The sequence below is a fragment of the Lepidochelys olivacea genome (genome assembly GCF_965140295.1).
Source record: "Lepidochelys olivacea isolate rLepOli2 genome assembly, chromosome: 4".
In the NCBI taxonomy this organism is placed as follows: domain Eukaryota; kingdom Metazoa; phylum Chordata; order Testudines; family Cheloniidae; genus Lepidochelys; species Lepidochelys olivacea.
In genome coordinates this window covers 141,065,453-141,092,573 of record NC_140414.1, presented here as the reverse complement: position 1 = coordinate 141,092,573, position 27,121 = coordinate 141,065,453, and the positions used below count along the sequence as shown (strand labels likewise).

The 27,121-nt window shown below is 46.1% G+C and overlaps 1 protein-coding gene across 2 annotated transcripts in view; it reads left to right on the top strand.

The window, feature by feature from the left end:
• Positions 1-5,870: 5,870 nt before the first annotated feature.
• The window catches only part of SMOX (spermine oxidase), a 103,304-nt gene continuing 82,053 nt past the window's right edge, over positions 5,871-27,121 (top strand). For both annotated transcript variants that reach the window (XM_084625602.1, XM_084625600.1), the window contains exon 1: positions 5,871-6,023. The gene's annotated coding sequence lies outside the window, so the exon portion shown is untranslated. The remainder of the gene's footprint in view (positions 6,024-27,121) is intronic.

Below are 27,121 nucleotides of genomic sequence, written 5' to 3'. Positions count from 1 at the left end.
TCTACTTTTAGGTTTTGTCTTATAAGTGCTGTGACATGGGTAAACGAACTGCTCTGGCTCTGGCCAAGGTCATAGGCGCTAGCTTAGAACTGACAAATTCCTAGCTGGAGACCAAACCAGCTCACCTGTATGTTCGTTTTGTTCAAAATAGATATTTGTCTTATAAGAATGTATTTAGTGTTTAGATTCTATGAAATGCTTGTAAGTTGCTGCATGCATTAATCTCACTTGTAAAGTCTGTATTCCATGCTACAAGGTAAAATATAAGGCCAGGTTTACATTACAAATTTACATCAGTATAAGTCGCTCTGGGGTGTGAAAAATCCACATGCTGGAGCAACAGTTATATTGATCAGTGCTATGTCAATGGGAAGGCTTCTCCCATCAAGGCAGCTACCGCCTCTCGCGGAGGTGGATTGACAACACCAATGGGAGAAGCTCTCTTGTCGGTGTAATAGCGTCTTCACTAATGTGTTACAGCCGAGCAGCTGCAGCGTTTTAAGTGTAGACCTGCCCTTAGTTTTATAATTGTAAAAATGCCTGCTCTGAACTTGTGAACTCAGGGCAGCTCTACACCTTAAAATGCTGCGTCATCCAGCCGCCGTTTAATGAAGACGCTCTAAGCCAGTGGTTCTCAAACTTTTTTTTTTGCGGACCACTTGAAAATTGCTGAGGGTCTTGGCAGACCACTTAATGATCTTTCCAAACGTCATTTGTACTGTTAGCTACTATTGTAAAGCACTTTGGATAAAAGCGCTATATAAAACAAATGTTATAATTAATGGGTTTTTTTTCTACAAATAAAAGCACACAACTCATATTTTAATATCTGTAGTCTTACCTTTCTAATGTGATGAATATGCCCTCTCTCCCCTGCCGTAGCAATCCCCGAGCTGGGTCTGGAAAGGAGAGCGGTCTCTCCCTTTCTCCCCAGCCACAGCAGCTCCCAAGCTGGGGCTGGAAAGGAGCGGGGGGGTCTCTCCCTCACCACAGCAGCCCCTGAGCTGAGGCTGGGAAGGACTCCGTTTCTCCACAGCAGCCGCAGCCCTGGAGCTGGGGAAAGTTGCCTCTTTCTCTAGCCGCTGCAGCCCTGCATGTCCCAAATTCCCCCCACCCCCTCTTCTCACCCCACTGCTCCCTCCCACCTACCCCCGATTCCCCCCAAGACCACCACTTCACCTTACATGTGCGTCTTCTCCAGGGTCCAGGCACCTAATTAGTGAAGCCATGCCTGCATGGCTCCACTAATTAGGTGGGTGGCCCTTCATTCTGTTGTGTGCGCGCACCTTAGAGGGCACCTTAGAGGGAACTATCTGCGGCCATCTGAATGAAACTCGGTCCGCGGATCACAGTTTGAGAATCTCTGCTCTAAGCCAATGGGAGAGAGCTCTCCCGTTGGTTTAGTTAATCCACCTCTGCAAGAGGCAGTAGCTACATATCACTGTCTACACCAGTGCTTAGGTTGGTATTACGATGTTGCTCAGGGGTGTGGATTAGTCACACTGCTCAATGACGTAGTTACACAGAAGTAATTCTGTAGTGTAGACCAGGACTCAGACGGGATCATAGGACAAAAGCTTTGTTAATTGCTCCATCCACGCATCAGGAAGTATGTGCAGAAGGCCTCATCCCAACAGTTTGAACGCTGGAAGAGGGAAATAAAAATATCTGACAGGTAAATGTTTCATCTCTTTGCTGTTTGAGCTCTCACAGGGCCAGACACATTAAACTAAGGCAAAAATCCCTTGTGGTTACCCCTGGGTCCACCCTGAAAAACCTTTTGAATTAATAGATTATGACTTCTCTGTCATCTTTCGGAACCGCAGATGGTAACTCATGTGTGTGTATGCTTGCTTGCTATAGCCTGTAAATAACTCTTGTTTCTTTTCCCTAGTTAATAAGCTGTTAGTTTATTACAGGATTGTCTATAAGCACTGTTGTTGGTGTGTGATCTGAGATACAAATTGATCTGTGTTATTTGACTGGTCCCTTGGGACTGGAAGAAACCTGAATATTTTGTGATCTTTGGTATGGGAAATCAGTTACCATGTCCAGCTTGCCTGGGTAGCAGAATAGACCAGAGACCCTAAGGGGACTGTCGTGACTCCATGGTAAGACTGTTATAGTGATCCAGGAGTTTACATTTGTTACTGGGTTGGTGAAAATTTAATTATAGGACATACCACCAATTTGGGGTGTCTGCCATTTCTGACAGTCTGCCCCAAGGTTGGCACCCACGGTTGTAAGCTGCTCCAGACATTGTGACAGCGGTGTACATTTTTGCTTGATTAGTCAAATGTCACTAAAGTGGGGACTCAATCAGAGAAATGCTGTGGATTGAAGGCATAATAAAATACTGTATCTGAGATTTATAACTACATTTGCTATGTCTGCTTGATCTTTGCCTTTTTTATATTTTAATGTTTAATTTTTTTTAAAGATTGCAGAAAGCAAAATGGGTTGGTCTTTTCAAAATAAACAAAACAGCATAAGTGGTGAAAAAGTAAATTGGACTGTTCTGGATTATTCTAAATTATCCAAAGTATAACACAGTTTATTTTTAAAAAAGTTATTATTTTAATCTGACAATGTCCCTTCTGAGTAAAAATTATGCCCTGATCCTACAATGACTTATGCATGTGCTAAGCTTTAAGCATGGTAATAAGTCCGTTAACTTCAGTGGGCCTGCTTGAGTGGTTAAAGATAATCATGTGCATAAATCTTTGCATGATTGGAGCCTTAATCTATAAAGCCTGGTGTGGCCCAGTGGATTGGGCACTGCAGCTGGAACATCAGTATTATTAAACTATTAATTAGTAAACTTAGAGGATAATAAGGTGATAAGCAATAGCCAACATCGACTTGTCAAGAACAAAGCGTGCCAAATCAACCTAGTTTCCATCTTTGACAAGGTAAACAATCTAGTGGATAGAAGGGAAGCAGATGATGTGATATATCTGGACTTTATTAGCGCTTTTGAGACAGTCCCACATGAGATTTTCATGAGCAAACTAGGAAAATATGGTCTAGAGAAAATTACTATAAGGTGGTTGAAAGACAATGCTCAAAGAGTAATTATCAATGGTTCACTGTCAAATGAGAGGATGGATCAAGTGGGGTCCTGCAAGAATCCATCCTGGGCCCGGTACTGTTCAGTATTTTCAATTACTTGGGTGATGGAATGGAGAGTATGCTTATAAAATATGCAGAGGTCATCAAGCAAATGGGAGATAACTAGCAAGACAGCAGTGCAGCATAAGAAGACCTGGGTCCAAATTGTCCACATCGTTCTTAAAGTGTGGCACCCAGAACTGGACACAATATTCCAGCTGAGATCCCCTGAGCTCTAAGTAGAGCAGAACAACTGCCTTCTATCCCTTATATATGACACTGCTGTAAATGTATCCCAGAATATTAGCTTTTACAGCTGTAACACATTGTTGGCTCATATTCTATTTGTGATCCATTATCAACCTCAGATCCTCTTCTGCTGTACTAACTGCCAAGCTATTGTTCCCTATTTTGTATTTGTGCATTTGATTTTTCCTTCCCACATGGACTACTTTCCACTTTTTATTGAATTTCACGTTACTGATTTCAGAGCAATTCTCTGATTGTCAAGGTCATTTTGAATTCTAATCTTGTCCTCCAAACTGCTTGCAACCTCTCCCAGCTTGGTATCATCCATAAATTTTATAAGCTTACTCCTCACAGCGTTATCCAAGTCATTAATGAAAATATTGACTAGTACCAGACCCAGGACTGACCTCTTCATGACATCACTAGATACGCCCTTCTAGTTTGACAGTGACCTATTGATAACTACTCTGAATATGGTCTTTCAAACAGTTATACACGCACCTTATAATCATTTTCATCAAGACCACATTTCCCTAGCTTGCCTATAAGAATGTCATGTGTGACAGCATAAAACACCATACTAAAATCAAGATATACCATGACTTCTGTTTCCCCCATCACTAGGCTAGTACTGTCAAAGAAGGAAATTTGGTTGGTCCGTGGGGGGGTGGGATGAGGTATCTGGGGGATGGTGGTTGAGGATCCATTGGGTATTGGTTGGATGGTGATATAGGGAGGATGGAGGGCTGGACTTGGAGGGTGTATTTGGGAAATGGTGGTAAAGGGGTCTTGGAGGATGGGGATGGTAGCATAGGGCAGTGGTTCTCAACCGGAGGTCTGTGGTTCCCTAGGGCAGTGGTCTCCAAACTTTTTGAATCGTGCGCCCCCAGGGCCAGCCCTGGGGAAACAAAAAAACAAAAAACAAGAGCTGCCGCCGAAGACGGAGCCGGGAGAGCCGAGGTGCCGCTGAAGAATCAAAGGTCCAGGAGTGTTGTTGCTGCCGTGCTGGAGGCGCTCCTTTGGCGGCGCTCCTCCTGCCACGCACCCCCACAGACGGTCTTGCGTGCACCCCACTTGGGAGACCACTGCCCTAGAGGTCCAGGCGCCCTTTCAGGGGGGCCGCAGAGCCCCACGGCAGAAACCCAGTGGGCCGAGCCCTGGCGTTGAAGCTGGGAGCAGCGCAGGGCTGAAGCTGGCAAACCTTCCCCAGCCTCCCCAAGCCAGGAGCAGCGGGGGGCTGAAGCTGGGAGCCCCCCCCGCCCATACACAGCCCCTTGATACCCCCGGCCTGCACACAGCCCCTAGCTACTCTCTGCCTGCACCCTGAGCGGTTTTCAAACTTTTTGAGCTTTGAGTTATAGTTTTTTGGTTGCGTTCCCCCCACAGAGCAGACATGCTCAGTGGCCTCCCGCGTGAGTCAGGGGCTGGAGGTGGTGCTCCCTCCCTGGATCCCGCTGGGAGGAACAGGCTTGAGCCCTGCCAACCCTTGCCCCCCCTATGCCCAAGGGACCCCCCTTCCCTCCCCGGAGCTCCGAGGCACCATACCCGCCATGGCTCCGACACCAGGGGTTCTCAACCTTTTCCTTGCTGAAGCCTGCCTTAACATGCTACAAAAACGCCAAGGCCCCGGGGGCAGGGACAGGGTATGGGGAGACTGGGCACTAGGGGGCTGGTGGTGTAGGGGTCAGGGGGTTGTGCCATGGTATTGGGGGACTGAGGTATGGTGGGGCTGGGTGGGGTACCAGTGATGTAGGGGCCGCAGGGTATGGGGGGGCTGGCCGGGGTACCAGTGGTGTAGGGGCTGCGGGGGAGCGGGCAGGGACAGGGTATGGGGGGGTAGTACCAGGGGGCCAGTACCGGGGGGCCGGTGGCGGAAGGGCCCGTCGGGCGGGCAGTACCGGGGGGCGGAAGGGCCCGGGGGGGCGGGCAGTACCGGGGGGCGGAAGGGCCCGTCGGGGGGGCAGTACCGGGGGGCGGGTGGCGGAAGGGCCCGGGGGGGCGGGTAGTACCGGGGGGCGGAAGGGCCCGGGGGGGGCAGTACCGAGGGGCGGGTGGCGGAAGGGCCCGTCGGGGGGGCAGTACCGGGGGGCGGGTAGTACCGGGGGGCGGAAGGGCCCGGGGGGGGCAGTACCGAGGGGCGGGTGGCGGAAGGGCCCGCCGGGGGGGCAGTACCGAGGGGCGGGTAGTACCGGGGGGCGGAAGGGCCCGGGGGGGGGCAGTACCGGGGGGCGGGTGGCGGAAGGGCCCGCCGGGGGGGCAGTACCGGGGGGCTGGGCGGCGGTCCCGGGGCGCTAGGTCCGTGCTCCGGGGGATGTGTCCCGCTCGCTGCGGGGCGTGTCGGCGCCGGGCTCCAGCTCCACTCCCCCGGCGCGGCGCGGCGCGGCGGCGGCCCCCGAGGCAGGGCCGGGGCCGGGGCCGGGGCCGGGCCCGGGCCGGGCCGGGCCGGGCCGGGCCCCCGCGGGCTCCAGGCCAGGCTGCCGGGCCGGTGGGGGGCGGGCGGGCGGAGGGCCCGAGGCGGAGCCGGGGCGGGCCGAGCGGGGAGGAGGCTGCGGAACAGGCCGCCGCTGGTTGTCGCCTCTCAGCGCAGCAGCCGGGCGAGCCGAGCGCCGAGCCGAGCTGGACAGGCTGCAGGAGCCCTTCGCCGCCGGCCGCCGCACAGCCAGGTACCGCCCGGCCTCCGCGCTTCTCGGGGGCGGCTTGGAAGCGGGGGGCAGCCTCGGAGCCCCCAATTCCCAGGAGCAACTCGGCCCCCGGGGCCGCTTGGGAGGGGGAAATTGGGGTGCTCCGTCCTGTAAACCCCCCCGGTCTTCCCTAGGGGACCACAGACCCCTTCCCCCTAGTACTCCCCCAGTGCTGCTTGGGAGGGGGAAATTGGGGTGCTCCGTCCTGTAAACCCCCCCGGTCTTCCCTAGGGGACCACAGACCCCTTCCCCCAGTTCTACGTGGGAGGGGGAATTGGGGTGATCCATCCTGTAACCGCCCCCCCCATTCTTCCCGAGAGAATTCTCCCCCACACCCACCGTTTCCCTAGAGGAGCCCATACCCTGTCCCCCCTGGGCACTGATGTTCTGTCATAGCTTCAGCTGCCCCAGGAATTGAGGGGGGCTTTCACCCTGGGGATCTACATATGAAACAGCCTGTGTGGATAAGGTGATCAGATAGCAAGTGTGAGAAAGCAGATGGGGGTGGGGGGTAATAGGTGTTTATGTAAGACAAAGCCCTGAATATTGGGACTGTCCCTATAAAATCAGGACATCTGGTCATCCTACTAAATTACTGGTAGATATTATTCTCCGCCCCCCTCCCCTTTTCAGAACCCTGCTTTGGTGTGTTTGTTTCAGATTCTTCTTGTGTCAGAGTCAGACTCCTGCCACGCAAATGCTGTGCAGTTAGTGCTCACTGAGGCTCCTTTCTTGACCTCTTTATGGTCTTCTGTTTTTGTTGATGTTGCAAATTGATGGATGGAGAAGCAGTGAATCCTGAAACAAAGCCGGTTCCTTTCCCCCAGTCACATTACTACACAGGGTTTTGACACCGACTACCGCTGCGTCTCACTGCAGTTTGAGATGTGCTCCACTTAGATAATGCACAGTGAACTGTGTGTGTTTATGCATGCACGCTCCAAAGCATAGAGTATATAATAACCATAATAATAATGGCGGGGAGGGGGGTGTATATTTTGGTGGGTTCATGTTTCATTATATAGAAGTAGTGAGAAATCTGTGGAATATCTGATGTAGCTCAAGGCCAGACTTAAAAAATTGTCTTGGAAATTTACTAGACACCCTCCAAAATTTCCCAACTCTTCTGTGCTGAACCTTGATAATATTAAGGAAACAGCTAATTATACTTTGACTCATACGTTTTTGAACAAAATTGCTCCAGGCAAGTAGAATTGTGCAAGGTGGGAGTGAGACAATTATTAATGGCTTCAACCTTATCTTTATGTCAGCTCATAAAGTAGTTGTGTGGGGTTGGTTATATATGTGTGTGAATATATTTATATTAAGGAGTTTTTCTGGTAATAACATGACAACAAAGCTCCAATAATAAATGTCATCAAAACTTCAAGATTATTGATGTAAATTATGATCTGCAAATGTTTTAAGTGTGCATTAGGTGTTTCTTGTTTGTACATGGGTTTAATAATGCTGTGGTTTTGGCACTAGTTTCTGATCTCCTGCACTCAAGTAATTTAATTGATGTCGGGTGGAGTTATACAGATTTACATTGGTGTGACTGAGATCAGAATTTAGCTCCAAAGCTGCAGTATTATAATACCTTGGTAGCACTGTAGTGTCAGAGTCACCGTAAAACACCTTATGTAAATTACTGGCTACGAAAGATTTGTATTTACATAAATAATCTCAGGATTATGGTGACATCATGAGACTAAAGCTCAAGTAGTATCAGCAGAAACATCCTAATAAAAAGTGTGTGTATATATATATATATATATATAAAAAATAATACCCCACCTCCAAATCCACTTTGTAATCTAACCAAGATAAGGTTTGTGCTTATCAATAATTGTCCTCCTGTATATGATACAATTACACACATACACATTAAAATTCACTTTGCTTATGTATGTATAAAATTACACACGCACACTTTCTGATCTGCCATAAAGACAAGGTTGAGGCCAAAACTCTGTCCTTACCTCACCCTGGTGATGCAAGCTTTACTTAATATGCACAATATAGTATGCAGTTCTGAGAGTAACCAGGCTGGTTGAGTTAAGGACATGGTGTCAGCCTAGAGTCATCACAGTGTATTGTGTAAGAATTGTGTGTGTTTTGAGTCTCTAACAAACTCAGTTTATTGACATACTGATAATACTTAGCATTTATATAGCCCCTTTCCTGCTTTTAGTGTGAACCTAACATTCATTAATTCCTTACAAAACCCTTAGAGTTGGTGAACAGTTGTCACCATTTTATAGTTGGGGACATTAAGACATGGAGTTTGATGTGGTCAAGACCACTCATGGAGTCACGTTCATAAATGGAGATTAGATCCCTCTTTTAGTCATTACCCCTCTGGACCATGCCTCTATATTGAAAACAGTCTGACATTTCCATCCTTCAACACTACAGATATTTTAAAAAAAAAGCAGCAGCTAAGATACAAGTTTAACAGTGGATAGGCCTGTCCAGGACTGGCAAAGTACTTTAACGAGTTAATTACATTACCACTGAAATGCAACCACCCCTGGGGTGGAGGATAGAAACCAACTTGCGCATAATGTTGTCTGGGGTGTGGAAATTGTGGATGAACTAGTTTGAAAAGTGCCATGGGATCTCTAATGTCCATATTTAGACATTATAGAAAAGAATGTCTGCTTTTTATGGGTTCATTTGCAGGACCCTCTGCTTTTAATTACATGCATGGAGCTAACTTATTCACCTCAGCCAGAACCAGCCTTAACATTTTGGGTTTGGCCTCGGAGACAACTTTTTGTGAGTCCCCACTCCTAAAATGTACCGGGATGGCCTAGGAAGGTTGGAGAGGGTTAGTAGGGAGACTCCTTGGGTACGTGTACTCTTGAGCTGACGGTACAACTTTCAGCATGGGAATATGTATATACATTAGCTTTGATAGAGCGAGTGTGCTAAAAAATAGAAGTGTAGCAGCAGTGGTGCAGGCAGCAGGGTAGGGTATCTGCCTGAGAAAGTACCTAGGATCTTGGGATGAGGGGTGGGGGGGGGGTTGTATTCAGACAGCTAGCCCATGTTGCTGCCTGCACTGTAGCAACCACTTCCATTTTTAGCACATTTTTAGCTTGATCAAAGCTAGTGCACGTACATCTGCTTGTGCTGTAAGAGCCTTCAGCTCAAGTGTAGACATACCCTTTGGCACACAAAACTGGCTCATTTTATACTAATGGTGGTTTGTCCACCCCTGCTGCAGAAAACTCTCTTTCCAGGAAAAATGACTAGATTTTTTTTAAATGAAAGCTGAGATTCCTTTTTTAATTTCAAATCAGAAATGGGAAGGACAAAAGCTTTGACCTCTGAAGGTTGAAGCAGTGAGTCAACCCTGCAGGGTCTTAATTTATATGGGCACATATTATATATCAAAAGAAATACAAATAAAAAATTCATATCCCCTGCACTGGGTGCCTTTGACAAAATACTAAAGATAGATTCTACTATATTCACAGACCTAGCAGCCTCTATGACCACCACTAACCAAAACTAATAAATGTAGAAATATACTCACCCATGGCCATAGCCACCACTCCTTATCATGCTTTCTCTCCCAAAAAGGAATGAAAATATATTGAAATATTGGGTTTCACAGAGTCCAGGTGTTCCATACGTTGGAGTAGGGGGTGTATTTGGCTATGAATAGTAATAGTTGTACTCTCACTGGTGGTCACCATGGCAAGCCTTTGCAATTGCCACTTGCAAGTAGCTAACATTACTATGGTATTTCCTGTAACAGATTCCAGGAATAGTGTGGGTGGTAATGTGAACTATTTACAACAGAAGATTTTGATGGCAACCACTGCTAGAGCCAAAGCCCCATGTGCTGCACAATAAACTAGGCTTAAATGGTGTAGCAAGATCTTTGGGTTGTGTATCATAGCAGCTTCATTTAAAGTGAGGTTCTACTCTGAAAAGTGCCCTTGTAAAAATATTATTGTGAGGTTCTTTTTCAGCAGTGCTCTGTATACATGTACAAATATTTTGAGATGTGTGGTTCTCTTCCCTCCTCCCACCCCAAAAAGAAGAAGAAGAAAAAACCCTGCTAGCTTTGCAAACTCAGCCTGAGTTCTGTTTGCACATCATACCTATAATAAAAGGTCTGCAGGTTAAATTAGCTCCTCATTGACACAAGCGCAACCCATTGTCTTCCACTGGAATTGGCACCCATAACTTTTTGAATAAACCGGTGTCTTTTTTTTTTTAACTAATTTTTTTTTCAAATAAAAAGGAGGGTCTTTGATGAATTTAGTATAAATGGCCTTTATTGTCTGGATATGTTTATTTTGCATTTCCCCCACACTTTCAGTTCTTGATGTGCTGTAGATTTTTGTCTTGACAACCTACAACTGCATCACAGAAGTTGTCAAGGGAAATGCTTCAGGAAGTGGTTTGGCAGCTGGGTAGAAGACATTTGGGGGTTTTGGCACCTGGGAAGGCATGGGATGCGGTTTGGATTGGGAGATAAGAACATTAAATGGATACCTCTGATAAAATGACCAGAAGCGAAATACGTAATGTTGACTTTAAATTGTTATATTCTGGTTTCATCACTGAGCTGAATGGAATAGGACACTGTTCTCTAGAGCCACTGTTTAAGGTTTTCTGCAGATCTCAGGAAGACAACACTGTTTATTCTGTATTTATGTTTTCAAGGTTACCTTCAAAAGCCTGAAGACTAGAAATTTAGGCTTAGATTCTGAAGCACTGCTTCACAGGCAGAAAGATTTGCAGCCATCGATTTGAGGCATACTCAGGGCCTTGGTTATAGAACATTTGCTCTTCAAAGATAGGTTTCAGAGTAGCAGCCATGTTAGTCTGTATTCGCAAAAAGAAAAGGAGTACTTGTGGCACCTTATGCTCAAATACATTTATTAGTCTCTAAGGTGCCACAAGTACTCCTTTTCTTTTTCAAAGATAGTTTCCTCATCGCCCCTCTAGGATAAATATTATCTCCATTTTGCAGCTAGGCAGGGAGGTGAAGGCTACGTAGAAAATCCGTAGTAGAACTGGGATTAGAGTTTTTGGGCCAAATCTTCATCTACTGTAAGTCAGTTTAACTGCATTGGCTTCAAAAGAGCAACATCAGTGGTCTCCAAACTTTTTAAGCACACGAGCACTTTTTAAATTTAAGTGCAACCCAGGATCTACCTCAAAGAAAATGTAGAAATAACAGTAATCACACAAACCCAAACACCCTTGCCCTGTCCCTACCCTGCCCCATCTCCGAGGCCCCACCCTGCTCACTCAATTCCCCCCGCTCCCCGTTGCGCGCTGTCTCCTACCCTCATTCACTTTCACCATGCTGGGACGGGGTTGAGGTGCAGGATGGGGTGCGGGCTCTCGGCTGGGGCCGAGGGGTTTGGAGTGTGGGAGGGGTCCTGGGCTGAGCCTGGGGCAGAGTTTTGTGGTGCAGGAGTGGGTTGAGTGCTGGGGGACGGGGTTGGGAGGTGGTGCGGGGTGCTGGCTCTGGGAGGGGGCTCAGGCAGCGGGTTGGGGTGCAGGGTGTAGGCTCTGGGAGTGGGCTGGGGCAGGGGGTTGGGGAGCAAGAGGGAGTGTGGGGTTCTGGAGGGGGCTCAGGGCTGGGGCTGGGGTGTGGGGGGGGCGGGATGCAGGCTCTCACAGGGAGTTTGGGTGCTGGGGGGGGCTTAGGGCTGGGACAGAGGGTTGGGGTGTGGGATGCAGGCTCTAGTAGTGAGTTTAGCTGCAGGAGGGGGTTGAGGGCTGGGGTAGTGAGTTGGGGTGCGGGAGAGGTTTGGTGTGGGGGCTCCGGCTGGGCGCCGCTTATCTCAGGCGGCTCCCAGGCGATGGCACAGCAGGGCTAAGGTAGGCTCCCTGTCTGCCCTGGCCCTGCACTGCTCTCGGAAGTGGCTGGCATGTCTGGCAGTGGCTCCTGGGTGGGGAGGGGCAGGTGGCTCCCCGCCATCCACAGGCACCACCCCTGCAGTTCCCATTGTCCGAAGTTCCCCGTTCCTGGCCAATGGGAGCTGCAGGGGCGGTGCCTGCAGGTGAGAGCAGCACGCGGAGCCCTTGCCAGACATGCCGGCTGTTCCGGGAGCAGCGCGGGGCCAGGGCAGGTAGGGAGCCTGCCTTAGTCCCGCTGCGCCACCAGACTGTTAGCGGCCAATCTCCGTATTTGGCTGCAGGAGAGTTGGCGACCCTGTCGCGATCAACTAGTTGATCTTGGAGTCTGTGACTGAGATCGACTGTCAGAGGCTCCATGATCAACCAGCTGATCGTGATCTATCAGTTGGTGACCACTGAAGCACTTAGACGAGAGGAAAGTGATCAGGAACAGTCAGCAACAAGAAGGATGTGGAGAAATAGGAGAGAGTCCAGTGAAGGGCAAAAAAAATGATTAGGGGTCTGGAACACATGACTTATGAGGAGAGGCTGAGGGAACTGGGATTGTTTAGTCTGCAGAAGAGAAGAATGAGGGGGGATTTGATAGCTGCTTTCAACTACCTGAAAGGGGGTTCCAAAGATGGATCTAGACTATTTTCAGTGATAGCAGATGACAGGACAAGGAGTAATGGTCTCAAGTTGCAGTGGGGGAGATTTAGGTTGGATATTAGGAAAATCTTTTTCACTAGGAGGGTGGTGAAACACTGGAATGCGTTACCTAGGGAGGTGGTGGAATCTCCTTCCTTAGAAGTTTTTAAGGTCAGGCTTGACAAAGCCCTGGCTGGGATGATTTAGTTGGGATTAGTCCTGCTCTGGGCAGGGGGTTGGACTAGATGGCCTCCAGAGGTCCCTTCCAGCTCTGTTATTCTATGATTCACTGAGCTACACCTATTAGGAGGATTTGGCCTCATGAATTCATAGTTCAACTGTGTTAAATTTCTGATCACAGTTTTTTTTTATTAAAAGTGCCATATTGACTTTGTTGACATCCTGTATCAATTTCATTTAAATCTGCCTTTCCTTTTCAAAATTAACAAGGTAAAGGTGTGTGAAAGGAGAGGAACCACCTGAAACAGAAAAGTCGTCATATTCTCACAGTTGATATAACTGCAGAACTGACAAACAGTGGTAGATCTCTTCCAAAGAACTGATAATTGTTTGTTCTGTTCTTCATGGTTCATTAGTTTGCTGTGTAATGACAAATTTGTTTAAGATGTTTCTCCATAATTAGCTAAATTTAATTCACCAAAGTATATTATTGGCCTGTTTAGAATTACATATTTTCATGCTGTGAAGAAAAGAATAGGTTTTATTTTTAGGTTTGGTGCAACACTGAAGTTAAACAAACATGTAGTTCACTAATGCAGAAATAGTCAGTTGCAGCTACCTTGTAGCTGAGGTGTCGAGAATAACCTATGTTGTCTCAGCAGAGAGAGCTGAAAGCAGTACAGTCTTACACTACCCCTAATCCAACTCTCCTGTTCATAGGGAGTACTTCTCCCCCATCCCCAAGAATTTAGGATCTGTATTGTAGATGTGGCCTATGGCAGCCTAACTATGCCAGCATAACCTGCTAGCATAGACATAGCATATGCCAACAAGAGGAGTTCTGACAGCATAGTACCGTCACCCATAGGCGGCGACTTCCTTTGTTCCCGGGGGGTGCTTGACCTCTGCTCTGCCCCAGGCCCTGCCCCCACTCCATCCCTTCTCCCAAGCCCCCACCCCGCTTCTTCCGCCCCCACCTTGCCTTTTCCCTCTCCATTCCCCCACCTCTTCCTGCCCCCACTCCTTCCTCTCCCCTCCAGCACCTCCTGCACAGCACTGAACAGCTGATTCGCGGTGCGCGGAAGGTGTAGAGAGGGAGGGAGAGGAGCTGATTTGGGGGGGAATGGGCACCTGCACATCTACCAATGTGATATATGCCATCATGTGCCAGCAGTGCCCTCTGCCATGTACATTGGCCAAACCGGACAGGCTCTACTTAAAAGAATAAATGGACACAAATCAGACATCAAGAATTGTAACATTCAAAAACCAGTAGGAGAGCACTTCAGTCTCCCTGGACACTCAATAACAGACTTAAAAGTGGCCATTCTTCAACAAAAAAACTTCAAAAACAGACTCCATTGAGAAACTGCAGAACTGGAATTAATTTGCAAACTTGACACCATCAAATTAGGCCTAAATAAAGACTGGGAGTGGCTGGGTCACTACAAAAAGTAATTTTCCCTCTTTTGATATTCACCCCTTCTTGTCAACTGTTGGGAATAGGCCACATCCATCCTAACTGAATTGGCCTCATTTGCACTGACCCCCCACTTGGTAAGGCAGCTTCCATCTTTTCATGTGCTGTATATTTATACCTGCCTACTGTATTTTTCGCTCTATGCATCTGATGAAGTGGGTTATAGCCCATGATAACTTATGCTCAAATACATTTGTTAGTCTCTAAGGTGCCACAAGGACTCCTTGTTGTTTTTGCTGATACAGACTACCAAGGCTACCCCTCTGAAATTTGACAAATTAGATGTCTTCAAGTCACCAGGGCCTGATGAAATACATCCTAGAATACTCAAGGAGCTGACTGAGGAGATATCTGAGCCATTAGCGATTATCTTTGAAAAGTCATGGAAGATGGGAGAGATTCCAGAGGACTAGAAAAGGGCAAATATAGTGCCCATCTATAAAAAGGGAAATAAAGACAACACATGGAATTACAGACCAGTCAGCTTAACTTCAGTACCTAGAAAGATAATGGAGCAAATAATTAAGCAATCAATTTGCAGATGCCTAGAAGATAATAAGGTGACATGGATATGTCAAGAACAAATCCTGTCAAACCAACCTAATAGCTTTCTTTGACAAGCCTTGTAAATAGGAGGGAAGCAGTATATGTGATATATCTTGACTTTGGTAAGCTTTTGATATTGTCTTGCGTAACCTTCTCATAAACAAACTAGGGAAGTACAACCTAGATAGTTGGAAAACCATCCCCACATCCCTAGAGAGTAGTTATTAGTGGTTCACAGTCAAGCTGGCAGGGCATATTGAGTGGAGTCCTACAGGGATCAGTTCTGGGTCCAGTTCTGTTCAATATTTTCATCAGTGATTTAGATAATGGCATAGAGAGTTCACTTATAAAGTTTGTGGATGATACCAAGCTGTGAGGGGTTGCAAGTGCTTTCATAGAATCATAGAATATCAGGGTTGGAAGGGACCCCAGAAGGTCATCTAGTCCAACCCCCTGCTCAGAGCAGGACCAATTCCCAGTTAAATCATCCCAGCCAGGGCTTTGTCAAGCCTGACCTTAAAAACCTCTAAGGAAGGAGATTCTACCACCTCCCTAGGTAACTCATTCCAGTGTTTCACCACCCTCTTAGTGAAAAAGTTTTTCCTAATATCCAATCTAAACCTCCCCCACTGCAGCTTGAGACCATTACTCCTCGTTCTGTCATCTGCTACCATTGAGAACAGTCTAGAGCCATCCTCTTTGGAACCCCCTTTCAGGTAGTTGAAAGCAGCTATCAAATCCCCCCTCATTCTTCTCTTCTGCAGGCTAAACAATCCCAGCTCCCTCAGCCTCTCCTCATAAGTCATGTGTTCCAGTCCCTTAATCATTTTTGTTGCCCTTCGCTGGACTCTCTCCAATTTATCCACATCCTTCTTGAAGTGTGGGGCCCAAAACTGGACACAGTACTCCAGATGAGGCCTCACCAATGTCGAATAGAGGGGAACGATCACGTCCCTCGATCTGCTCGCTATGCCCCTACTTATACATCCCAAAATGCCATTGGCCTTCTTGGCAACAAGGGCACACTGCTGACTCATATCCAGCTTCTCGTCCACTGTCACCCCTAGGTCCTTTTCCGCAGAACTGCTGCCTAGCCATTCGGTCCCTAGTCTGTAGCTGTGCATTGGGTTCTTCCGTCCTAAGTGCAGGACCCTGCACTTATCCTTATTGAACCTCATCAGATTCCTTTTGGCCCAATCTTCCAATTGGTCTAGGTCCTTCTGTATCCTATCCCTCCCCTCCAGCGTATCTACCACTCCTCCCAGTTTAGTATCATCCGCAAATTTGCTGAGAGTGCAATCCACACCATCCTCCAGATCATTTATGAAGATATTGAATAAAACCGGCCCCAGGACCGACCCTTGGGGCACTCCACTTGATACCGGCTGCCAACTAGACATGGAGCCATTGATCACTACCCGTTGAGCCCGACAATCTAGCCAGCTTTCTACCCACCTTATAGTGCATTCATCCATCCCATACTTCCTTAACTTGGTGACAAGAATACTATGGGAGACCGTGTCAAAAGCTTTGCTAAAGTCAAGAAACAATACATCCACTGCTTTCCCTTCATCCACAGAACCAGTAATCTCATCATAAAAGGCGATTAGATTAGTCAGGCATGACCTTCCCTTGGTGAATCCATGCTGGCTGTTCCTGATCACTTTCCTCTCATGCAAGTGCTTCAGGATTGATTCTTTGAGGACCTGCTCCATGATTTTTCCAGGGACTGAGGTGAGGCTGACTGGCCTGTAGTTCCCAGGATCTTCCTTCTTCCCTTTTTTAAAGATTGGCACTACATTAGCCTTTTTCCAGTCATCCGGGACTTCCCCGGTTCGCCACGAGTTTTCAAAGATAATGGCCAGTGGCTCTGCAATCACAGCCGCCAATTCCTTCAGCACTCTCGGATGCAACTCGTCCGGCCCCATGGACTTGTGCACGTCCAGCTTTTCTAAATAGTCCCTAACCACCTCTATCTCCACAGAGGGCTGGCCATCTCTTCTGCATTTTGTGATGCCCAGCGCAGCAGCCTGGGAGCTGACCTTGTTAGTGAAAACAGAGGCAAAAAAAGCATTGAGTACATTAGCTTTTTCCACATCCTCTGTCACTAGGTTGCCTCCCTCATTCAGTAAGGGGCCCACACATTCCTTGGCTTTCTTCTTGTTGCCAACATACCTGAAGAAACCCTTCTTGTTACTCTTGACATCTCTGGCTAGCTGCAGCTCCAGGTGCGATGTGGCCCTCCTGATAACATTCCTACATGCCCGAGCAATATTTTTATACTCTTCCCTGGTCATATGTCCAACCTTCCACTTCTTGTAAGCTTCTTTTTTATGTTTAAGATCCGCTAGGATTTCACCATTAAGCCAAGCTGGTCGCCTGCCATATTTACTATTCTTTCGACTCATCGGGATGGTTTGTCCCTGTAACCTCAACAGGGATTCCTTGAAATACAGCCAGCTCTCCTGGACTCCTTTCCCCTTCAAGTTAGTCCCCCAGGGGATCCTGGCCATCCGTTCCCTGAGGGAGTCGAAGTCTGCTTTCCTGAAGTCCAGGGTCCGTATCCTGCTGCTTACCTTTCTTCCCTGCGTCAGGATCCTGAACTCAACCAACTCATGGTCACTGCCTCCCAGATTCCCATCCACTTTTGCTTCCCCCACTAATTCTACCCGATTTGTGAGTAGCAGGTCAAGAAAAGCGCCCCCCCTAGTTGGCTCCTCTAGCACTTGCGCCAGAAATTGTCCCCTACGCTTTCCAAAAACTTCCTGGATTGTCTATGCACCGCTGTATTGCTCTCCCAGCAGATATCAGGAAAATTAAAGTCACCCATGAGAATCAGGGCATGCGATCTAGTAGCTTCCGTGAGCTGCCGGAAGAAAGCCTCATCCACCTCATCCCCCTGGTCCGGTGGTCTATAGCAGACTCCCACCACTACATCACTCTTGTTGCACACACTTCTAAACTTAATCCAGAGACACTCAGGTTTTTCTGCAGTTTCGTACCGGAGCTCTGAGCTCTTTGTAGAATAGGATTATAATTCAAGATGATCTGGACAAACTGGAGAATTGGTCTGAAGCAAATAGGATGAAATTGAATAAGGACAAATGCAAAGTACTCCACTTAGGAAGGAATAATCAGCTGCACACATACAAAATGGGAAATGACTGCCTAGGAAGGGGACTGCAGAAAGGGATCTGGGGATCATAGTGGATCACAAATTAAATATGAGTCAACAGTGTAACACTGTTGCAAAAAAATAAACATGGTTTTGTGATGTATTAGCAGGAGTGTTGTAAGCAAGACATGAGAAGTAATTCTTCCGCTCTACTCCACGCTGATTAGGCCTCAGCTGGCATATTGTGTCCAGTTCTGGGCGCCACATTTCAGGAAAGATGTGAACAAATTGGAGAAAGCCCAGAGATGAGGAACAAAAAATACTAAAGGTCTAGAAAACATGACCTATGAGGGAAGTTTGAAAAAATTGGGTTTGTTTAGTTTGGAGAAGAGAAGACTGAGGGGGGACATGATAGTTTTCAAGGACATAAAAGGGTACAAGGAAAAGGGAGAAAAATTGTTCTCCTTAACCTCTGAGGATAGGACAAGAAGCAATGGGCTTAAATTGCAGCAAAGGCAGTTTAGATTGGACATCGGGAAAAACTTCCTAACTGTCAGGGTAGTTAAGTTTGGGAATAAATTGCCTAGGGAGAATATGCCTGTGGAATCTCCATCACTGGAGATTTCTCAGAGCAGGTTAGACAAACGGCTGTCAGGGGGGGGTCTAGATAATACTTAGTCCTGCCATGAGTGCAGGGGATTGGACTAGATTACCTCTCGAGGTTCCTTTGAATCCTATGATTCGATGATTACATGATTTAATATTGTTCATTGTTGAGAATGCTGACTCACACATGTATGTTGAACCAAGCATAGTCAAAAAGTTAAATGCCATCTTCCTCAAGTGTGGATACTTGGAGTCCAGCACAAGAGTTGTCCAGAACATTTCAGATGTAGTTTGTATGCCGCACCTTAAGCACTTCATCCGCTTGTAAATCAGTACACTCTAGCTGTGGTTTTGCTTTTTTCAACATCTGGAAAGGATGCTTTTGCTTGATCACACCAAGTGCCATTTTCATGTACCACGAATGCGTTCCTTACAAATAGGAAGATGTCATTAACACTTTCAAATTCTTGGAACCTCTGCTGGAAGTTTTGAAGAAGCCTGTCTAGAGATGATACCATCTGATTTACGTCTGGTGTGTCCTGGCAACTTAGCAGCGTTGGGAAATGCAGCATCTCCCCAGTTTCCAAATCGCTTTTGAAGAGACTCAGTTTGTTTTGATAATGGGGATCCACTAGATTGTGATTTTGTCCTCTGTAGCTTTAAGTTGAAATCATTTAAGTGGCCTGTCAAAGGAACAAGGATGGCCAGGATGCTTATGGTTGCAGCATCCCTCAAAAATGCATGTAGCTCTTCTGCCTTTTCCCTGGAATGTTATGTAGATATTCTTCCACGTGAACTCAAATTTCCCACAGCCTTCTTAGACTTGCCCCCTGCTCAGCCAACAGATATCATCATGAGCCAATAGGTCATCGTAATCTGCAAATATTTCTGAAAGAAAGCTTTTGAACTGTCTTTGTTGCATTGATGACTTGGACCGAAGGAAGTTGACAACTTTAATCACCATTGACATTACAGTAGCATACTCCTCTCTAACCTTTGCACAAAGTGCAGTTTGGTGGATTGCACTGTGATAGGAAATCCAATTGGGGTTCAGATCTTGTAGGCGTTTCACAAGCCCTCAGTGAGTACCGAGCACAGCAGGAGCGCATTCTGTTGTAATTGACACAATCTGAGTCGCATCAAAACCTTAATTAGCCAGAACAGTTTGAACAGAATTTAAACATATCCTCGCCGGTTGTGTGATTGCTGTGTGGTATAAAGGACAACATATCCTCCACAACTTTATCTCCATCAAAAAAATGTACATACAGCGCTAGCTGTGCTGTGTCCCTGATATCACAGGATTCATCCCCTGCCATGGAAAAATTTCTAATTTTCAGTTTCTCACACAACTGCTTGAAAACGTCTTGTGCCATCATCTCAGTGCACCTAAAACCTGTGATGTCTGAGAGTAACCGTTGTCTGAAGACATCAACAATGTCTCTCTTCTCCACAGAAAGGGTTTCAGCTGTAGAAATGATACACTGCTTAATAATGTCCGCATCTGGAAAAGGGTTTCTGTGTTTTGCCATTACCCACACCCCCCCCTCAGTGAATCTTCAGTAGCTTTTTCCTAAGCACAAATAGCCTTTGAGATAATATTTGTGCTCTGAAAATATGCATCCTTTAATGACGTGATCTTGTCTGATCTTAAATGGAAGCCCAGTGGGTCTTTGTGGTCAAAATCCATGTGCTTCGTTTCGTAGCGCCTTTTGGTGTGGCCGCTTTTAACAATAGCCACAGTCTCTGTACAAATTAAACATACGGGTTGACCATTTGGATGTTGTGGCAAAATAAAATAGTAAGCATCAGTCCACTCTTCTTTAAATGAATGATTTTTGGTGTCAACTTGCCCTTTTTTTTTATGCCATTTTTAAACACAGTGCCATTAAACACTGAAAGTCCCAGAGCTGGGACTACCTTGGCTCACCTTTGCTCCTCCTGCTGTTCCTGGGGCTCTTCACCTCTCCCCCCACAGTCCAGGGAGGGAGAGAAGAGGAGGGAGCGGCACAAGAGCCCTTCCCTTCTCACAGGAGTAGAGGGAAGGGAAGAGCAGAGCTGCTGGAAGCCCCTGAATCTTTTCTTCTCCTTCCTGTCTCCTGTAAGAATTTGCGCCTGCCGAGGGGTAGGGGCAGAGAGCACTGCCAGCTACCTGCAGCAGCCCTGATTGGCAGCAAGGGAAAAAGCAGCCAATCAGAGGAGGTTTCTCCAAGACAGACGGGAAATATGCACCCTCAGAAGCTTAGGTGGAATTGTGGACATTTTAATTGCGGGGTTTGTGACCCAGGGGCGCCATTTCAGATTGTGATTGGGGCGAAGGGCGGCAACTTTGACTTTGGTTCATAGGGTTGCCTCCCCCTTCGCTTGCTGAATTGTCTCAAAGAGCCTGCCCGCAGGTAGGAGACAGCCCTGGCTGAGCAGGGGCTGGTGCAGGTTAATGACCTGGTGTCTCCCCCTGCCCCACGGTAATGGGATTTTTGGTTTGGGTGCCATTTAGGGTTGCCATGTCCCCTTTTCGACCAGACTTTGGGTGGAGTGTGGGCGTGACTTTGAGAGGAGACTGAGTGGGGGCAGGCCTCAGGGCATGGCCACGGTTTGGGCACATCCAGCCTCCCCAGATGGAAGAGCCATGCACCGGCCATGGTAATAAACCATAAATCCAGTGTTTTTATTAAGCCTGTGATTTTTAGTGTCCAGCAAGGTTATGAATTTAAATTCCCAAGCTCATCTTTTGAAGGTGCTGTGTGGATTTTCTTTGAGAACAATACAAGAGAGGTTCGATGTGGTGTTATTGCTTTGTGAAAAATGTTTGCCGGTGGGTGATACGGTGTTTTTATCTTTTATCTTTTTTCTGTGCGAGTTCATTCGAGAGAGTAGTGGTTGTCCTATTTCCCCCACATAGTTGTTATTGGGGCATTTAGTGCAAATGTTCCTCATAGATTCCCACCACAGCTTCAACAACCACCATCCATCCATCAGTCAGTCTCTCTCTAGAATACTCCCTGTCAAGGTTCCTTCCCCACTCTGAACTCTAGGGTACAGATGTGGGGACCTGCATGAAAACCTCCTAAGCTTACTTTTACCAGCTTAGGTTAAAACTTCCCCAAGGTACAAATTAATTTTACCCTTTGCCCTTGGAATTTCCACTGCCACCACCAAACTTTAACTGGGTTTACTGGGAAACGTAGTTTGGACACGTCTTTCCCCCCAAAATCCTCCCAACCCTTGCACCCCACTTCCTGGGAAAGGTTTGGTAAAAATCCTCACCAATTTGCATAGGTGACCACAGACCCAAACCCTTGGATCTGAGAACAATGAAAAAGCATTCAGTTTTCTTACAAGGAGACTTTTAATAGAAGTAAAGGAATCCCCTCTGTAAAATCAGGATGGTAGATACCTTAGAGGGTAATTAGATTCAAAACATAGAGAATCCCTCTAGGCAAAACCTTAAGTTTACAAAAAAGACACACAGACAAGAATAGTCATTCTAGTCAGCACAGCTCTTTTCTCAGCCATTTAAAGAAATCATAATCTAACACATACCTAGCTAGATTACTTACTAAAAGTTCTAAGACTCCATTCCTGTTCTGTCCCCGGCAAAAGCAGCATACAGACAGACACAGACCCTTTGTTTTTCTCCCTCCTCCCAGCTTTTGAAAGTATCTAGTCTCCTCATTGGTCATTTTGGTCAGGTGCCAGCGAGGTTACCTTTAGCTTCTTAACCCTTTACAGGTGAGAGGATTTTTCCTCTGGCCAGGCGGGATTTTAATGGGGTTTACCCTTCCCTTTGTATTTATGACACTCCCACATCAGCATCACCTTCTTGGACACCACAGTCAGCATCAACAATGGATCCCTATTTATAAGAAACCTATGGATTACCACACTTACCTTCACAGATCCAGTAACCACCCCAAACACACAAAGAAATCTGTTATCTGCAGCCAGGCACTCAGATACCACAGAATATGCTTCGAGGAGAAAGTCTGGGATACGTACCTTAACACACTTAAAAACCACCTTCACTAAACAAGGATATTCCATCAGAAAAGTAGATTGCATCTTGGAACGGACCACCCAAATACCCCGAGAACTTGCTTCAATACAGGGAAAAAAACCCCACCTCTCACCACACACCCCACTTGTCAACTACTGCCCTACACTGCAACGCATACTGGGTATCATTAAACAGTTAAAACCTGTACTTGATGGGGACTACTACATCCTGAAAGAAATCCTTCCTGAACCTTCTCTTCTGGCCTTCAAACAACCCACCAGCCATGCCAAGCTCATTATTAGATGCACGCTCCCCACAGATCAGGACACACCAACTCGAAGCAGCACCAGACCCTACCATAATAGCAGATGCAAAACCTGCAGACATATCTCCACTGTTGCGATGATCAGCACCCCCCCCCCCCACAACACACCTTTCATGATTCATAGGTCTGACAACGACTTAAAAAGATGAGCCTGGGAGCTTAAATACATAACTTTGCTGGACAGTAACAATCATGGACTTGATAAAGACACTGGATTTATGGCTTATTAGAACAATCTATAACCCTCTAACTCCCCTTTTTTGTTCTCTGGCTGCAGAGATGTTAATTAGTCACTTCTTCTTGAATGGGGTTTTTTGCTAAGTGATCTGTTCCACCTTGTATTTAGCTGTGACACTCTGAGTACCTTTCCCAGACCTGAAGAAGAGCTCTGTGTTAGCTCAAAAGCTGGTCTCTTCCACCAACAGACATTGGTCCAATAAAAGATATCACCTCACCCGCCTTGTCTCACTGAAAATACAATGCTATTATATAATTCCTGATATGCTCTCACCTGGAATATGGTGTTCATTTCAGGTGATCCCAAGACAAAAATAAATAAAAAACGCAGAAACAGAAAGGCTTTAGAGGTAGGTGACAAAAAGGATTAAGAGACAGGAAGTATATTTGCCTGGGCAGAGATTGAAAAGACTGAGGTTGCTTAGTTTTGAAATTTGATGAATATCAGGGGCCGTGAGAGATAAACGGGGCACTCCTAATAAATTTTTTTTAACAGTACAGGAACAAATGGACCTTCAATGAAATTGAGGGCCAGGAAACTTAAAACGGACAAAAGGAAATAATTTTTAACACATAATTAACTTGTGGAGGTTATTGTTGAGATATCACTGCGGCCAAGAACAGAGTAGGGTTTTTAAAATTAGACATTTTATAAAAAGAAAAGGAGTACTTGTGGCACCTTAGAGACTAACCAATTTATTTGAGCATAAGCTTTCATGAGCTACAGCTCACTTCATCGGATGCATACTGTGGAAAATACAGAAGACGTTTTTATACACACAAACCATGAAAAGATGGGTGATGATCACTACAAAAGGTTTTCTCTCCCCCCACCCCACTCTCCTGCTGGTAATAGCTTATATAAAGTGATCACTCTCCAGTGTATATATCTTATATATCTTCTTACTATATGTTCCATTCTGTGCATCCGATGAAGTGGGCTGTAGCCCACGAAAGCTTATGATCTAATAAATTTGTTAGTCTCTAAGGTGCCACAAGTACTCCTGTTCTTTTTCCCAGTATTTGGTCACACACAGCTACTATTACACACTACTTTTCATACGGGGCATAGAAGTTTGCGTGAATTACTATAGAAATGTTGAAGAGAAACCTTTTACTCTGGTGTCACTGCTGCTGTGTTTGTGTGTGTACAGATATATCTCATGACTTTATATCTTTTGACGCATTATAAACCAATGCACAGGGTGGGTCGGGTTTTCACAGTTCATGGGAGCCACGTGCTGCAGGAAATAGTGTTGGTAATGCTCTTCTTTATGAACTGATATTGAACCAACTCCTGAACATGGTCCTCTTCTGCTTGAGGTGCTGGCTCTTCTATGGGATGTAAAATGTAGGTCCTGATCAGCTGTGGCCAGTTAGAATCTCCTGGCACTCTTCAGGCTGTGCGGCGGACCAAAATTATACGGAGTTATGAACACATTGGAAATGGAAGTCTTCGTAATTCTGAACAAAATGTTATGGTACTTTCAAAAGTTTAAGGCTGATCATTGACTTAATACAGCTTTGAACCTTTATGATGCAAAAGAAAAATGCTGCTTTCCCTTGCTGCTACTAGTTTACGTTGAACACAGGACTGTACTGTGTTTGCTTTTTTTTTTTTCCCTGTCATCTCTTCTACTGCCTGATTGTATACTTCAGGATCCAAATGAGGTGTGTGGTTGACTGGTCAGTTTGTAACTCTGGTGTTCGTAACTCGGAGGTTCTACTGTGGTTTGGATAACCATGTTCTGCCTATCTAATCTCTCCCTTCAATTTTAGTTGGACAATGATAATCTCCTTCACTTAGAATCATAGAATCATAGAATATCAGGGTTGGAAGGGACCCCAGAAGGTCATCTAGTCCAACCCCCTGCTCAAAGCAGGACCAATTCCCAGTTAAATCATCCCAGCCAGGGCTTTGTCAAGCCTGACCTTAAAAACCTCTAAGGAAGGAGATTCTACCACCTCCCTAGGTAACGCATTCCAGTGTTTCACCACCCTCTTAGTGAAAAAGTTTTTCCTAATATCCAATCTAAACCTCCCCCACTGCAACTTGAGACCATTACTCCTCGTTCTGTCATCTGCTACCATTGAGAACAGTCTAGAGCCATCCTCTTTGGAACCCCCTTTCAGGTAGTTGAAAGCAGCTATCAAATCCCCCCTCATTCTTCTCTTCTGCAGGCTAAACAATCCCAGCTCCCTCAGCCTCTCCTCATAACTCATGTGTTCCAGTCCCCTAATCATTTTTGTTGCCCTTCGCTGGACTCTCTCCAATTTATCCACATCCTTCTTGAAGTGTGGGGCCCAAAACTGGACACAGTACTCCAGATGAGGCCTCACCAATGTCGAATAGAGGGGGACGATCACGTCCCTCGATGTGCTCGCTATGCCCCTACTTATACATCCCAAAATGCCATTGGCCTTCTTGGCAACAAGGGCACACTGCTGACTCATATCCAGCTTCTCGTCCACTGTCACCCCTAGGTCCTTTTCTGCAGAACTGCTGCCTAGCCATTCGGTCCCTAGTCTGTAGCTGTGCATTGGGTTCTTCCGTCCTAAGTGCAGGACCCTGCACTTATCCTTATTGAACCTCATCAGATTCCTTTTGGCCCAATCTTCCAACTGGTCTAGGTCCTTCTGTATCCTATCCCTCCCCTCCAGCGTATCTACCACTCCTCCCAGTTTAGTATCATCCGCAAATTTGCTGAGAGTGCAATCCACACCATCCTCCAGATCATTTATGAAGATATTGAATAAAACCGGCGCCAGGACCGACCCTTGGGGCACTCCACTTGATACCGGCTGCCAACTAGACATGGAGCCATTGATCACTACCCGTTGAGCCCGACAATTTAGCCAGCTTTCTACCCACCTTATAGTGCATTCATCCAGCCCATACTTCCTTAACTTGGTGACAAGAATACTATGGGAGACCGTGTCAAAAGCTTTGCTAAAGTCAAGAAACAATACATCCACTGCTTTCCCTTCATCCACAGAACCAGTAATCTCATCATAAAAGGCGATTAGATTAGTCAGGCATGACCTTCCCTTGGTGAATCCATGCTGGCTGTTCCTGATCACTTTCCTCTCATGCAAGTGCTTCAGGATTGATTCTTTGAGGACCTGCTCCATGATTTTTCCAGGGACTGAGGTGAGGCTGACTGGCCTGTAGTTCCCAGGATCTTCCTTCTTCCCTTTTTTAAAGATTGGCACTACATTAGCCTTTTTCCAGTCATCCGGGACTTCCCCGGTTCGCCACGAGTTTTCAAAGATAATGGCCAGTGGCTCTGCAATCACAGCCACCAATTCCTTCAGCACTCTCGGATGCAACTCACAACACTTCATATCCTAAACTGTTATGCACCATAGTGTCACCAAGGGCTGTTAAACAGCTGATGCATTTCACCCCAGAAGTACATTTCAGTGGTGGTGAAATTATTGCTTTGCTTGTAGGATTGGTAATAGTTGGGCATTTGGGGATGAAAGATGCTATTTAAACACAAGACATTATTATTACATAGCAAATGTACGGGGACAAATGTTAGAAACATTATTTATGAAGATAAGCTACTAAACCGAGACATGTATGAAATCTGTAACATATAATTGCAATTAAACTACATTTAAGCACATCATTTGAAATCACAGCTGTCCTTTAAATATACATGATAATTTAAAATCTCAGCCAACCTCAACAGTAACATATTTAACTGGTGTTTGATAATTGTCATTGCTTGATCATTATGTCCTTAGTAAAATGATTCTGAGAAGCAATTGAGTAACAAAGGAAGCAATTGGATTGGCATTTGATGGCTCTTGGTGGTTCTATGTGAAATGAATTCGGCCTTTTCTGGTTTCAAACAGACAGGTGTCTACATCACAGAACACCTCAGTGGCACTAGTTGAAATCTACGTGGGACATCTTGCATATTATGTTCATATCAATTATCATGGGGTTTTAAAAAGAATATTAATTATTCATGCAGAAGGCAATAGCTCCACTGTAAACTGAAAAATTTAGATATATTCATTTGAAATTAAAGGGGAAATTTTATATAACAGAATGTCATTA